General features: G+C 34.8%; 1 non-coding gene across 1 annotated transcript; it reads left to right on the forward strand.

Annotated features, from left to right (window-relative positions):
* The first annotated feature begins 408 nt into the window (after positions 1-408).
* LOC125620021 lies at positions 409-512 on the forward strand. The gene has a single exon (XR_007351604.1). It is a non-coding gene; the product is annotated as a U6 spliceosomal RNA (small nuclear RNA).
* Positions 513-16,214: the final 15,702 nt, after the last annotated feature.

Below are 16,214 nucleotides of genomic sequence, written 5' to 3' on the forward strand. Positions count from 1 at the left end.
TTTTATTTTTTATTTTGAGACAGAGTTTCACTAAGTTGCTTAGGGTCTTGCTAAATTGTTGAGGCTCATCTTGAACTTTTTATTCTCCTGCCTCAGGCTGCAGAGCTGCTGAGATTACAGTCATGCTCCACCATACCTGACTCATTTGGTGTGTTTTCTATGGTCTTTGCTTTATTTGTTTAGGGTGTATTTTGATTCAAATGATATATTGTGCACTTTACTATTGCTTTTTCTTTTCAATTTAAATACAATCCTCTAGTGTTTTTCTCTCTTTGCATTTTTCTTAGAGGTGTGGTGAGCATAAATAAGAGAATAATTCTGAAATATTTAGTGGAGGATGTCATTGATTATTATTGCATTGTGATATATAAATTGGTATTCTCTCTATGAAAATGACTGGTATTGTTCTTGCTTTGGCAGCATACATACTAAAATTGGAACAACACAGAGAAGACTAGCAATGGTTGCTGTGCAAGAATAACATACAAATTTATTAAACATTCCATATTTTTACCTAGCTGTCTCATTTCTTGGTACTTATCCAAAAGTACTATAATCATCATACCATAGTGATACAGCCACATCAATGTTTATAGCAGCAAAATTCACAATAGCCAAATAATGTAACCAGTCCAGTTGCCTTTCAATAGATGAATGGACAAAGAAACTGTGGTATACATACACAATGCAGTTTTACTCAATCATAAAGAAGAATAAAATTTTGGCATTTACTAGTAAATAGATGAAAATGGAGAACATCATGCCAAGTGGAATAAACCAGATTCAGAAAATTAATGGTCAAATATTTTCTCTCATATGTGAAAGCTAGAGCAAAATGAAGGAAAAAGGGGTGGGATCTGATATCATAAAGACAGAGGGAAGATCAGTGTAGTAGAAGAAGGAGATTGACAGGGAGGAAGGAGGAACAGGAAAGGGGAGGAAATGTGGGATGAATCTAATAAAAAGCACACTATGTGCATGTATAAATATACCACAGTGAATTCTACCTTTATGTATATCTATAAAGCACTGATCAAATATAAATAAGTAAAAGAGCAAAAGGAAATCAGTGGAGCAGAAGGAGAAGAGAGAGAGGGAGGAGGAGAGTGAAAGGGGTGGGTACCAGAAAATGAAACGGAGTAAATCAAATTCCATGCATGTATGATCTTGACAAAATGGATCCAATTATTCTGTATAACTATAATGTACTAGTAAAAGAAAAAGAATGGCTTATATTTATTATGTCATGATTCAAGTAATATATCTAAATGACCCTTTAATACATTGCCATTTTAAAAAATGGATTTTTAAAGAGTAATTTTAAATTTATAGAAAAATTGAGAAGTCAGTACAGATAATATCAATAAACCCTGCACCTAGTTCCCCCTCTTATTAACATCTTACCTTAATATGGTATAGTGATTATAATTAATTAACTAATATCTATGAGCTATTATTAAAGTTGACAGTTTATTCTAATTTTCATAGTTTTCCCTTAATGTCCTTGAATTCTGGGATCTCATCCACCACACCATATTACATTTAGTTGTCATGTCTTCCGAGGCTTCTCTTGGTTGTGAAGATCTTAGACTTTGCTTCTGACCACTTTGACAGTTTTTAGGAACATGATCAGGTATTTTGTAGGAAGGCCTATGTTGGATTGTATGATTTTTTTCTCTCACTATTTGGGGAATTGAGGAAGAAGAGCACGAAGATAAAGTGACACTTTTATTATCTGTCAACAATACTTACTACCAATATGATTTTCCCCATCAATGCTGACCTTGATCACGTCCTTGAGGTACCATTTGTTAGATCTCTCCATTGAGAAGTTTTTCTTCCCCTGCTCCTTTCCTCACAGTGTTCTTGGTTAGGAAGTCACTAGGTGTGGCCCAAACTCAAAGAGTGAGGAGTCATGCTTCCTGCTCTTTGAGCATGGAATATTTACAAAAATTGTTTGGAGGTTTTCACAGAGGATTTATCTCATCTTCTGCATTTATGTATTTATTAAATCCTTACTTTGTATCAGTATGGACTCATGTATTTACTTTATGCTTTGTATCATGATCTACTACTAATATATTTTTTTGCTCAAATTGTTCCAGCCATTGGCCATTGTGAGCGCTTTAAATTGGCTCCTGTGTCCCTTTGATTTATACTTATCAGTGTGAAGCTTTTTTCTTTTGTGTTTGTTTTGAGTAGACTGCTTATTTATTTTCAAAATTATAAAAACAATCTTTTAAAGTTTACATATGAGTTTTTCCCTTTTCTAGTTTTTAAAAATTCTTTTTGTTTCTATTTTTTAACATGGGGGATTTGAACCCAAGGGCTTTCCACATGGTTGTCAAGCCCTCTACCATTGAGTTATATTCCCAGCATTTTTATTTTATTTTTTTTTAAATTTTGAGACAGGGTTTCATTATGTTGCCCAGGCTAGCTTCAAACTTGCCATACTCCTACCTCAGCTTCCTGAATATCTGGGATTACAGGTATGCAGCACCATGTTCTGAAGTTTATTATTATTATTATTATTATTATTATTATTGTTATTATTGTTATTAATTCTTATTTCACCACCCACCCTCAAAGAACAGAGATTTAGCTTCCTTCCTTCATTCCTTCAGCTGGGAATTGAACCTAGGGCCTCCCACATGCTAGGCAAAAGTTACAGGTTGTAGAACTGATATGAAATTGAATTTCCAATTTATTTGGTCATCAAACACGATACCAGATGTAAATCTGGTAGAGCACAAATGAAGTATAACTGCATTTAGAATGAAGTGTGCAGTAAAAATGTCACCAGTCACAGTGATATCTGATTTCTCAGCTGTGTTTGAACAGAGCACTGTCCACTTCTGGAAAAATGTCCTCTGTTAGCTTCCCTACATTCTCCTGTTTTCTATAACTTTTCTTCCAGAGAGTGTCTGGCAGTAGTTAAGTGTCAATGGTAGCTATCTTCTCTGTGATTATTCTCTACTCCTAATCTTTAAATCAACTCTGTATGTTTGTTATGAGCCTTCAGCTTGATCTTTCTCTTGATCTTGTTCTCTACTTTTCTTAAAGTTTTAGATACTGGAATATTTTGAAAAGCACCCCCCCCACCACCACCACACACACACTTTTTGCAAAGCAAAAGTGCAGGTCTTAAGCTCTGTTTATTTATTTATTTATCTATTTTACAGTGGCCTTTTGAATGAATTCTTAGGCCTCAATTAGCTTTCCTATAGGAAATATCTAAGCAATCCTCAGTCTTTATCAGGAAGTTATATCCACTTATCGTTGTTTTTCAACCTCCTTTTTGGAGTATGAATTAGCTGTAAACATGCTGAGAGTAATCATCTGCCATATGCTTCTGGCCAGAAATATTTGTTTTGGCTACTACAGAAACTCTGGCAATAGAGTCTTCAGAAATATAAAAGGTGGCCTTTCCACTGGCCTTAACTTGTGGCATTTAGATAGCCTTATATTACCATGTGTTTTGAACCTTGGCTATACATTATAATTATATGGGGAGCTCACCACATGTACTGAGGTTTGACCCTCTTAGAGTTTGATGTTCAATTGACCATTAGTGATGCCAGATAGAGGAGCTTTTTCAAAAAGTCTTAAGCGATGGTAACACGAGGTTCCACTTGCTGATCATTGACATGTGCAGTAGAATAGCCTTTGTGTCAATTGCCCTTGGAATTCACTTGCGCCTCACCGTTCCTGATTGAGTAATGTTGGGCATGTTGCTAAAACCTCCTGAGCCCAGTGTCTCCTCTCTTTATTACCACATTCCAAAAGCTTGGTTTGGAAGAATGAATACTTTAATTCCCACTCCAGTTCTTTTTTCTATGACCGTTTCTCATTTTTCTCCCATTGTGACACTACTTTTACCATCAGTGTCCTTTCCTTTTGATCTCTAAAATGTCAATATATTTAATCATGAGTACTTTATATCCTGTTATAATTGATGATAACAGCAGTGGTTCAAAAGTCAAGAAAGAGGACCTGGGGTCAGCTGTACTTCCTTCATTTACTTTTACTACATTTAGATTAGACACCCGGTCCCTGACTCTAGCTTTGATCTTTTGTCAGATCTTTTCTTGTATTTTTTTGGGACTGTATTTGACATTCTATTATTATTATTATTATTTTATATTTTGGCACTTGGAATTGAATCCAGTGGTACTTTACCACTGAGCTATCTCCCCAGCCCTTTTTTACTTTTCGTTTTGAGAAAGCCCCTTGCTAAGTTGCTGAGGCTGGCTTTGAACTTGCAATTCTTCTGCTTCAGCTTCCCAAGCTGCTGGATCATACATGTGCATCACCGTGCACAGCTTAAACCCTTGTTCTTTAGAGTTAACCTGTTGGAAATCCCAGGATCCTACCATGTTATGCCCACCTTATGGTCAGTTACACAAGGGTAGTGATGGTGATGATGATCATGATAACTACAGTGTTTCTAGAACCCTTTGCTGAATTACATTATATAAAAGGGTCTGTGGTCTAAGTGGGAGAACATGAGTTAAGTAAGCATGCTTCTCTGTTTTCAAATTTCTTTTTTGATTGAATCAAGAGATAATTCTTGAGGCATTCTAAAATCAGTTTTCTCAGCAATTCATGTACCTTGTGAAATAAAAGAATATTTTTTCAATGAGATTTTTCTCTTTTCATGAAAAAACCACTGTTAAACCATTCACATTAAACAAATTATTTTTAAAATGTTATTTCATTTTTGTTTTCAGCTTTGAAATTTTACCTGAAACAAATAATACCTTTTTACTTTGAAATTTCAACTGACAACATTTCTAGAATATAATCAATGTGGATTTGATGCTAACTACAGAAAAACCAAAACACTAGGTATGAAGTTCAAACTAGTGGGGAAAAGGACTATATAATAGATACTTACATCACATACTGGTGATTTATTTTGATGTTTTAAATAATGTATAGTTCAGAGGCATTTCAATCCATAAAAGGCTATCTCAGATCCATTTGTGAAGTGTTCCATTTTAAGAACCATAAAAGTTCAACAGCAATCTAGAGCCCCAAACATTAAAAAAAGTCAATATTCATCTTCATCATAGAGAATGCAGCAAGTTGCGTTTTGCTCAGCAAAACAAAATTCTCTTCCACAAAAACCTGCAGATCAAGCAATTCATTGTCTTGGTTGGCTTTATAATAACTAAATAGTAACAAAGAAATGAAGGAAAACCTGTTTCTGTAAAAAGGTGACCAAAGATTGAGAGATGGCTTGGTTAGCCACTTTCCTGTTGTAATTTAGAAACTGATAATGAGAACCTAGCTTGGACATGTCTATCATCCCCACCCTTAGTTTTTCATGGGATTAAAAGAAAGAGAAGCAAGGAAGATATTTTAAAGCAGACAGCTAAATCTCATAATCTCCATAAAGGCAGAAGGCAGTTATACTTGATGAAATATGTGCACATATAATCCTGGGCTCAGTAAGGAGGTCTTGTTAAACTGGGAAGTCACTTATTACTTGAGGGAAAGATGCAGAAGAATTGGGGAAGTTCCATAGAATAAAACCTGAGCAGAAAGAAAACATTACTAACTTATATTAAAGTATAAATTATGCCTTTGTCTTATTTTGGGGACCAAATTTCAACTTTTTAAATATCAATATTATTCTAGAGACTTTTGGAGAAACAAAAATGGTTTGTGAATGAGATGGACATCATTACCCTAAGTACATGTATGAAGACACGAATGGTGTAACTCTACTGTGTGTATAACCAGAGATATAAAAAATTGTGCTTTATGTGTGTAATATGAATTGTAATGCATTCTGTTGTCATATATAACAAATTAGAATAAATAAAAAATGGTTTGCGTCTTAGCACATTTTGATGAGTTAAGTTAATCTTCTATGAAATAGTTTAAGGCAGGCCGAATGAGGTTGATAAATATGATGTAACTACCTGGGAAATGTGTACTTTCTGAAGGCTTCATAAGAACTTGTTGTTGGGTCTTCATCAGACAGGTCCTTGATGCTAAAGAACTTGTTTACATGCAATGGGCCTTTAAAATATACTTTTTTTGGCTAGATCTTATATTATCTTATATAAAGTTTTGAATTGCTTAGGTTCATCATATAGAGTTATTGCTTTTTTTTTTTTATTGGCTAGAATACTTTTTTTTTTCTTTTTTAGTACCAGGGATTGAACTCAGGGCACTTGGTCACTAAGCCACATCACAGTCCTGTTTTGTATTTTATTTAGAGACAGGGTCTCACTGAGTTGCTTAGCACCTTTGTTTTGCTGAGGCTGGCTTTGAACTCAGGATCCTCCTGCCTCAATCTCCCAAGCCGCTGGGATTATAGGTGTCTGCCATCATGCCTGGCTGAGTTATTGCTTTTGAAATCACTCCAGATTGATTTTGTTTTGTATCACAAGTATAACTCACTTTTACAATCGATAAAATATAGATTTACAAAAGCTTAAGAATTTTAGAAAAGTTCTAACATAGATTCTTGGAGGGACAGTGTCAGGGGAGGTAAGTTTGTCAGGGGAGGTAAGGTCCCAAACTGGATGCCATGTCAACAGGACGAAAGGACAGGTACACTGACCTTGGTCCAAACCAGGCCTCAGATTTAAGGCAGGTGACATATAGGTCCATCGGGCAGGCAGTGAGCCCAGATCCAGCTGGAAGGTGATCGTAGCAATCAGAGGCTTTGGAGGACTAGAATGTTGAGTAAAGACATAAAAAACTGAACAGTAACAAGGACTGAGCACCAGGGATATGGAAAACTGGAGCCTAGTAGCCTGTGGTAAGGACACAGAGAACTGTGGGTGACCAGGAATGGCACTCTAAGGCCAGTGCTGAAGGTGATCATTAGATGGTAAGTAGTGGTGCTAGAACCACCAAGGAGTAGCAGAGTATGGAGGGTAAAGTAGGGGTGGGCTCCTACAGGGCCTTGGGTACCAGGGTAAGGAACTTCAGTGTCATCTTTAGGTACTGAGGAGTGGCTGAAAGCTTTTCAGCAGACGAAAGCCAAGTTCAAATTTGCCTTTTACATGATTTTTGCTGGTGGCAATGAAGTCTTGATCTAAAGAAGTTAAATCACTGGAGGAAGATGATGAAGGCCTGAGCTAGAGCAGTTGTATTTTATTTATAGAAACAGATCACATGTAATGAAGCACTTGTTGGAGGTATGAGTTTAAATTGTTTTAGGGGGAGAGAATTTGTCCTAAGTTTGCTGACAAGAATGACATGCAAATGTAGAGATACACTGATACACTTAAAATCTGTGAACTTCGTAAGTTGTACCTTTAAGTAAAAAAAAAAAAAAATACAAAGTAAATTGCTAGACACCTTGTAACTTGCAGAGGAGATGCTAATTATATTTTGAAGCAAATTTTCTTTCTTTTTTTTTCCTGGGAGTACCCCAAACATAGGTCTTATATGACTCAGATTTTTCCCAGTAAGCAGAATCTGAGCAATTATGGGTAATACTTTACTGGGAAGTATTGATGTGTTTTGTTGTTTGATTTTTGAAACTGCTATGTTGGCAAGGGATCCTTCTGTCTCAGTTTTTGTAGTAGTTTGAACACCAGGTGCATATTTTGCAGGAGGCAGGAAAGAGGGAAAGTGAAACTAAGAAGGAAAAGCCAATCCAAGGAAGTGTTATCAAGTAGAACCATTGTGGGGAAGTCAGTTGTCCATCCCAAGGAATTTTTCGAGGAGCAGCATGAAATGCATTTTAGGAGAAATTTTAATCCACTAGCTTCTTCATAAAGAATAACTTTCCTATACCTGTGGGTGCAAATGGCTTCCCAGGGTGTCCCTTGCTTTGTCATCAAGTTAGAAACCCCAGTGTGGGAGGTAAGAGGCATAAACTTCACAAATGGAATACTGCAGGTGATAGCGAGAAGAGCCAATCCCAGTTTTGACACCTGGTTCTTGAGACTCATGCATTATGGCTATTCAGGATTTGGCAATCATTTTTTTAGCTGTTGGCACCATATCAAGGAGGATAGCACCCTAACCCTGCATCTTATTTTTTCTTGAGCTGATGCCTTTGCTGAGTCTTTGACAAGACTTCCACTGTTCTGTTGGACTGGTCACTTCTGTAGTAGGTACATGATAGTGCCAACAGACACATGCCCATTGTCACACTTTGTTTGCAATAAAATAAGCTCCTTGGTTTAAGGCAATGTATGAAATACCATTTGATAGCTCAGGCATTCTTAGGATGCTGCAAAAGACATTTGGACAGGGAAGGTAACCTCTTATGAGAATAGTTGTAAATTCTGGAAAGGACTAATTATGGCACTCTTCAGAGTCAAGGAATCTAATGTAATCAACCTGCCACCAGGTGACTGGTTGTTCTCCAGAAAGCATTGTTCCACATTGGTTCCTCCTCTTCCTCCTCCTCCTCCTCCTCCTTCTTTTTGTATCAGATATGGAACCTAGGGGTGCGTAACCTCTAAGCCACATCCCCAGCCCTTTTTATATTTTAGAGACAAGGTCTCACTGATTACTTAGAACTCACAAAGTTGCTGAGGTTGGCTTTGAACTCGAGATACTCTAGCTTCAGCCTCCCAAACCACTGGGATTATAGGTGTGTGCCACTGTGCCTGACTGGTTGATTCATTATAGGACACTCAACAATGATTTCTGCCTCTGATAAATTGTCACTCAGCAGTGAGAGTAAGTAGATCAGACTTTGTGAAAGTTGGTCCTCTGCATTGTCTTCATCCTTACCATTGTGAATGCTAGGTTCACGGGTCTATTATATCAGTTCCTGATTGGCCAAAGGGAGAGACTTTTTGACAGTCATTGAATAAGTCATTCCATGTACCTATTATTTTCTTTCCCAAAGGAAAACCAACATAATGAATTATTAGCAAGTTGGTCACACTGTGAAAAAGTTAACAAAATCCAGCTTACTCTGCAATCCTTCCAAGTATCATTGTCTATGAATTCTGATTCATAGGCAATGATGTAGCCACAGCAAAGCCCATTGCTTCACATTTATATATGTTATCCTAGTAAATCAAAAGTTGAAAAACGCTGAGTTATTGCAAAGCCACTGCATGCCACGGTTATTATCATCTAGTTTCCTGTAAGAAATGGGGTCTTTATTGCCATCTAATCCATACATGATCCAGTTTTAAACTATGATCTTGAGTGCATGATTTTTAAGGCTATTTTTGATATCAGCAGTTGTTGACTTGGTTTGCCAGAAAACAGAACAGTAATTGATGCATTATAGTTATATATATATATATATAATATTGAAATGCATTGTGGTATATTTCTACGTGCACCTAGGACTTTTAACTCTTTTGCTTATGTTATTTTGCCATTTGAAATAATATTGAAAAATATATGTATTTCTTCCACAGTAAGTTGATATATAATTTTTTTACTTTAATTTGTTAAAAATTATGTAATATCAGGCCATCTGTACATTAAATTCAACTATCAAATCACTTTACGAATTTTCAATGGACTCATTTATAATAATCTCATAGCCATAATGATTTATTTAAAAATATGTGAACAAGATTATGCAATTGTTAGAAATTATGCACTATTTCTTTTATTCTTGAACCCACTTCTGTTCCAATTCTTCCCACATATTTTAAATCTAATATGATGTTTTTATGTCTAAATGTCTTATACTGATCACATACTATTTACTGTAAAAAAAATGGTTATGAATTAAAATTTAAATTAACATTTTCTTTCATATGTCTCTAACATATATAACTTTGCTATTATCATTATTACAAAAAGCAACTTTTTTCACAAATTTTTATTATTATGTAGTCATATTTATGAACATAAAAGTAAACTTTATAGGAAAAGGCTCATAAGGAGATACTTTAGTTCTATATCTGTATTTGAATATTAGTGCTTATTAGAATGAAATAGAATTTAATGGAACACAACAGCCAAAAGAATGCATAGTACTAGGTGTACAAAAGTATATTAAATCCTGGTATAATCTTGTTAATCTAAATCTACCAAGCTTCTTATCAGAATTAATGAGCAGAGAAACTTGTGATGATTGACAGCTGTCAGAAAACTTGGCATTCAACTAAAAAGTGTATGTGAATTTACATAGTGTAGTTGTGAAAACAAAGATGTCTACTAAAGCTGCATCCTCAGAATTAAGCTGAGGATCTGAAAATTTCATTGCTTTAACATGATCCATGCTCGCTTACCTTTGGAGTACTTTTTTTTTTTTTATGTAACCCAGGGATCCTCGTACTCTAATTTGAAGACCTCTAATTACCTGCCATCTTTTATGAACATAATCAATCAATTCCATGATGATCTAATAAAGCAAAAGTATAAAGAAAATAGAAAATGTTTGTAAGCAGGATGTGCATTTTCAGTAAAAATTAAAGCACAAAACAAAGAAGAGCTAATTAAAAAAAAAAGATGATAAAGTTAATGTCTGTAAACAGTGTCAGAATGTTTCCTAAAAAGGAAACAGCAAGTTAAGCAAATATAAGAAGTGCTGATTGGATTCTATTGGCAATAACAGATAAAGGGTTAATAAAAATGTTTGCATTGAATGAAAAGAAGAAAATCAACCTTTTTTTAAAAAAAATATTTATCGAGTTGTAGATGAACACATAGTACCCTTATTTTATTTTTTTATGTGTGGCTGAGGATCGAAAGAAAATCAGCCTTTTAATGCATGTGGCCATCCACAGATCCCCATCAAAACTGCTGGTAATTTAGCTTAACGGAAACTTAGGAAAAGATATGTATGGGCTGGGGCTGTAACTCAGTGGCACAGAGTTTGCCTATCATGTGTGAGGCAATGGGTTATATTCTTAGCACCACATTAAACAAAATAAAAGCATTCTGTCCATAAGGAAAAAAAAAGATATGCATGTGTTGAGCAACTTGGAACCTAATCCTGGTGACAGTTCTCTGGTGAACTCTTTCTCAGTACACTTCTGACTAGGTGTTGCCAGTCTCAAATGACTTTCAGAGTGGTAGTGAATAGCCACCTCTTCTAACAGTACAGGTTACTATCTGGATTGTACTCATGCTGCTTTAAAGTTTTATTATACTTTTACAAACAGTCTACTATGTTGTGAAATTAAGGACTGAAACTGTTTTTCGCTTTTGGCAAATTGGTTGGGGGAGAAAGCACAGCATCCTGGGGAGGATACTTGGGGCATAGCAGCACCTGATTGGTGGGGCACTTTCACTGCAGTTTAATTAACAAACAAGGGAGACATTTTAAGCTTCTAAATTTGGGCATATTTGATTTTGTCTTAATCTTTATAGATTATCTTAAAGACAGTACTTAGCCTTTTCCTACTTTCGATTTTTTGTACTTATTTACACTAAGAAAAATTCAGATAATACCACTATTTTAAAAATGCTTGTAACATGTCAATCATCTACCCATTTATTCATCTACCCATGACATATGCAGTTACTATCCACTTGGCATTGGAAATAAAGTAGTGGATGAGGTGGTGATTGCTCTTGAGCTCACAGAGTTTAGAGTGTCATAAAGCAATAGCAGTTAAGGAAAAGATTATTCTGCCAATGCAGTATAGAACATGCCTGTAATCTCAACTGTTTGGGAGGCTGAGGCAGGAGGATGGCAAGTTCAAAGTCAGCCTCAGCAACATAGAGAGGACCTGTTTCAAAATTTAAAAAAAGAGCTGGAGGTGTGGCTCAGTGGTAAAGCACCCCTGGGTTTAATCCCTGATACCCCCCTGCACCTCCCCCCCCCAAAAAAAAAATAAAAAGAAAAGAAAAGAAAAAAGAAAAAGAGACTAGTTAATAATTATCTTAAATTGTCTGTGAAGTTTTAAAGAATAACTTAGGGTTCTATGACTTGTCAACTGGACTGTAATTATCTCTAAGTCAGGGATCACATCTCACAGCACTTCTTTTGGATCTCTCTATACGGATACATCAGAATACAGAGTATGAAGTGCTCAATGAATATTTGATTAACTCTTTATTTGAGGCTGAAATGATTGATGTCAGATCAAGTACGCATTTTTTCTTTCTCATTAAGTGAACAGGTGATTGTGATTTAAGCTGCAATTCTATCTGAAGCCTGTGTTTGCAAAGCTCACTGAAGCGATTGCCCTTCCCCTAGACTTCTCTGGCCACAGCCCATGTTTAAATAAGAACAACTGCATTCTTGATCTCTGAATCCTGTTTTATTGGTTACTAGGGCTCAGTTCATAGAGCTGTTGTTTTTCATTGGTCCTCGACAGAGTCCAAAGATAGTTCTTTGATTTGTTCTTAGTCCAGTTATCCCATTTCTTATCTGCTAGATGGCCAGTGCTCCAGCATCCTGCCACAAACCTGACATGGTGGATTAGGGAGCTCGAAGCTGGCCTCAGTTACCTGGCCATAATTTAGTTAAGATTAAATAAGCTGTTAGTTGATGCCATTGGGACTTGAGGAGTTTCCTGTTAGTATAATGCCACAGCAATATAATTGTTGATTAGGTAAAAGCTTCAGTATGGTTGGCCATTGTACTCCAACCACATCAAGACAGCAAATGAAATCAAGGCCAGTGTCTTTTATTTAATTAATTTTTGGGTGGGCGTACAAAGAATTGAATCCAGGGGCACTGAACCACTAAGCCATATCTCTAGTTCTTTACATATTTTTTTTTTATTTTTAATCTGAGATAGGCTTTTCATTAAGTTGCTGAAGGTCTTGCTGAGTTGCTGAGGCTGGCTTTGAACTAGAGATCCTCCTGCCTTAGCCTTCTGAGTCGCTTTATCATGCCTGTCCTAAGGCCTGTGTCTTTTAAAGGATAGTCTAAGAGACAAAAAAGTCTTTTAAAGCAAGTAGCTGCCCATGTATAATTTGGTAATAACTTTGAACACTAAAGCATTACTTGGTACTTGTTTTTTTTTTCCCTTGAATATTATTAACTCGGATGTTTACTAAATGATCTTAGTCCATACATAGTAATGGTATATGTTTATGTATGAGGACACTCAAATGTATGTTCTAAGAGTAGACTACTTTCTTTATAGCCTCACAGAACAGAATTTTATTATAAAGGTGTGTTCTGCTTGGATTTTTTGTGCCTATATCTTTCTCTGCTAATAGAAAACAAGCCAAGTTGGATAGAATCAATCTGTATATCCTTAGTGCATATCTTCATGTTCTGTTGCATGAAAAAAAATAAATGAATATATGAAACTGCGTGTATTCCATTTAACATGGAATTTTTTCATAAGTTTCAAAGAAAACTTTGACAATGTATCATGAGTTCGTCCATTGAGGATGAAAATGAACAACAACAAAAGATCTAAAGTCTTTACAACTTTAATGTATTAGTAGAAAAAAATTGTTCATATGTTCCGTTTACTTGTATAGGAAACCTTACCCTCATGAAGTAGAATATACTATCCTAAGGAATGATTCTGGGCAATTAAACTGGATTAATAGCTTACAGGTAAATAGCTAAACATAATTTTAGCCTATGGATTTTCGGATAATCCAGTCATTAAATTTTTAAGTTGATTTCATGTTTTGTAGGCAAAGAATCACACCACATGAAAATAATGATTGTCTTTTCCTCATTTAAATTTATAACACATCTTAATAGTTTTACTCAGACTTTTGGAACAGTGGTAAATAATTGTGCCAATGGAAATATCTCTGATGTTTTGACAACAAGCATAAAATTGTTTCTTGGCTGTGGCATTGAGAACATTTCTTTCTGTTTCATTAATGCTTTTTCAAATGGCCAGGAGTAGAATGATTAATTATTTCCAAATGTTATTTCAGCATCTGTTGAAAGGGTTATTTTACCATGTTTGGTTTACTGATAAGATAAATTATTTTTTTCTTTTATGTATTAAGGAACCATCCTAACATTCTTGGAATGTACCCTAACTGGTCACAGCACTCCCCTTTTTAATGTACAGTTTTTTTTGTAGGCTAATATTTTATTTATAATTTTTATTAATATTAAAAATTTAGATGGTTCTATAGTTTTTGTCTATTTTTCAGATTTCTTTATAAATATTATTTTAGATTGGTAAATTTAAGAGGCATTTTATCTTTTTTCTATGCTTTTAAACAACTGAAAGAGAAAAGAAATTATCTGTTACTTGAAAGAACAGAAGTACTTGTCCATTGACTGAAGATCATGCATTATTTTTGAACAGTTTCTTTGACAAATTTCCCCAATTAATTCTATGGTTATTGAGCTTTTTCTTTTTTTTTCAAATTAAAATTGTTTTTATTGTTGTGATTTTTTTTCTAATTTCACATTTGTTTTTTTCCCTCTCATTTCTCTTTTCTTGAATTGTTTGTCCAAATCATTTATTATCAGTATAATATTTATTATCAGTTCTTTTAAAATAACTAGTTTTTGAAATTATTTATGAATATTAATCTATCTCCTTTTCACTATTTTCTAATTTGTTGTTTTCTACTTCTTGTTTTTACAGAAGCTTGTTCTATTTTAATCTTTCTAGTTTCTACAGTTCAATGCTTTGCTTATTTATTTTAATTTTTATGAATCAATAATAAAATCATTTAAAGTAAATTTTGTTGTCTTCATATCTGGGTCATATTTCCTGAGTTTTTACATAAAGATTCTTGCTTTGAATATTTTCCAAACTATCTGTAATTGTACTATTGTAATTTTTGTTTCTTTGTTCTATTTGAAGTTTATTTTAAAAGCATTTTTTTCTCCTAATTTCCAAATGGTACTTAAATTACACACAAAAAATATTATATTACTGCTTGATGGTAAGGAAATGTAACTTATAGAAATCTTACTCTTTGAGTTAAATGAGTTTCTTTGTTGTTCTTCTTTTTGCAGCTAGTTAAACTATCTGGTGGTAGAGCTGGTAAATGGGCATAATTAACTACATTCTTTGCAGAGTAGAATGCAGAAGTAGAAAGTGTCACCTACCTGTTCTTTGTTTGGGATTTACTGAATCTTTGAGTCTGGGGATATGTGGAAGAAATAGCAAAGATTTTTTTCACATTTTTGGTATTTGGTGATTTGTTTCAGAATATCAAATTGGAATGAGTAGAAGCCTGTGTCACTTTATCCTAACATAGTTTATTTTTCCTGCTTTGAGATCACCTATTATTCTCAATTTTTTAGGTTGTCTTTTCAATTTTTTTTTATTTAAAAATATTTTTGTTTTAACTTTGGTGTGATGTTTGTGCCAATTTGTTGGAAATTATTATCCAGATGCCAATATGAACAGAAACTTCCTGTTTTTAATACTTTTAAACTTTTCTCTATTCATGTTAACTATGTTATTAATCTTGAAATATGTAGAAAAGCAAAATTAAGGAAATTAACATCACCCATAATTTAAACCTCCTTAAACAACCAAACTGCTGTTAAAATTTGGTGAATAATTTTCCAATTTTTCTCTGTTAATTTTTAGTAGAGTTGAACATACATTAAACTTTTTATTTCTTTTTTAAATCCTTGAAGGAAATTCACTTGAAGGAAAAATACAGTTTAGGAAGGATGCATCTGAATCTTTACCTACTTCTTATCAGATTTCCACAGCAAATTCTGTACCATATAGAGAGCAGTTAGCATACGGAAGGAAGGAAAGCAGGAACAGTAAACAAGTGAAGCTACACAAACTATCTATTATACATGACTCTCCCCTTATTCATGGTTTCACTTTACATATTTGTTATCTTTGGTCAACTGCAATTAGAAAACATTAAATGGAAAATTCTAGAAATAAACAATTCATAAATTTTAAATTGCATGCCATTCTGAGTAGCATGATGAAATTTTGTGCTATCCTGCCGCAGTCTGGCTGGGCACAAATGTCGCAGTCTGGCTGGGCACACAATCACGAGCCACCACACAGCTTGTAGATTCAAACAGCAACTCTTTATTCCCGAACTCACACCAGCCGTCTACAAACACGTTCTGGGGAAATCCACGTTCTCTGCCCAAATCCATGTTCTCTGCCCAAAATCACCTCCACTGGGCTTCTGTCTCCCAAAATATACTGTCTGAATCCCGTGAGAACTCAAGGGGAACTCAGGCAGCAGGATACGCCCTATTCCCAGCAGGAATAATCTTAAACCTTAAACCTGGAACCTAAACCGGGAACGCCCTAATCCGCCTTGGTCCTTGAACAAGGTCACCTACATTCAATGTCACTGCAACATGGGGTACGCTGGCAAGGAAATTGTCATACCTACTTGGCTAATGGCTCCCAGCATCATCCTTTTTTTTTTTTTTTTTT

Source organism: Marmota marmota, unplaced genomic scaffold, assembly GCF_001458135.2.
Source record: "Marmota marmota marmota unplaced genomic scaffold, marMar, whole genome shotgun sequence".
Classification (NCBI taxonomy): Eukaryota; Metazoa; Chordata; class Mammalia; order Rodentia; family Sciuridae; genus Marmota; species Marmota marmota.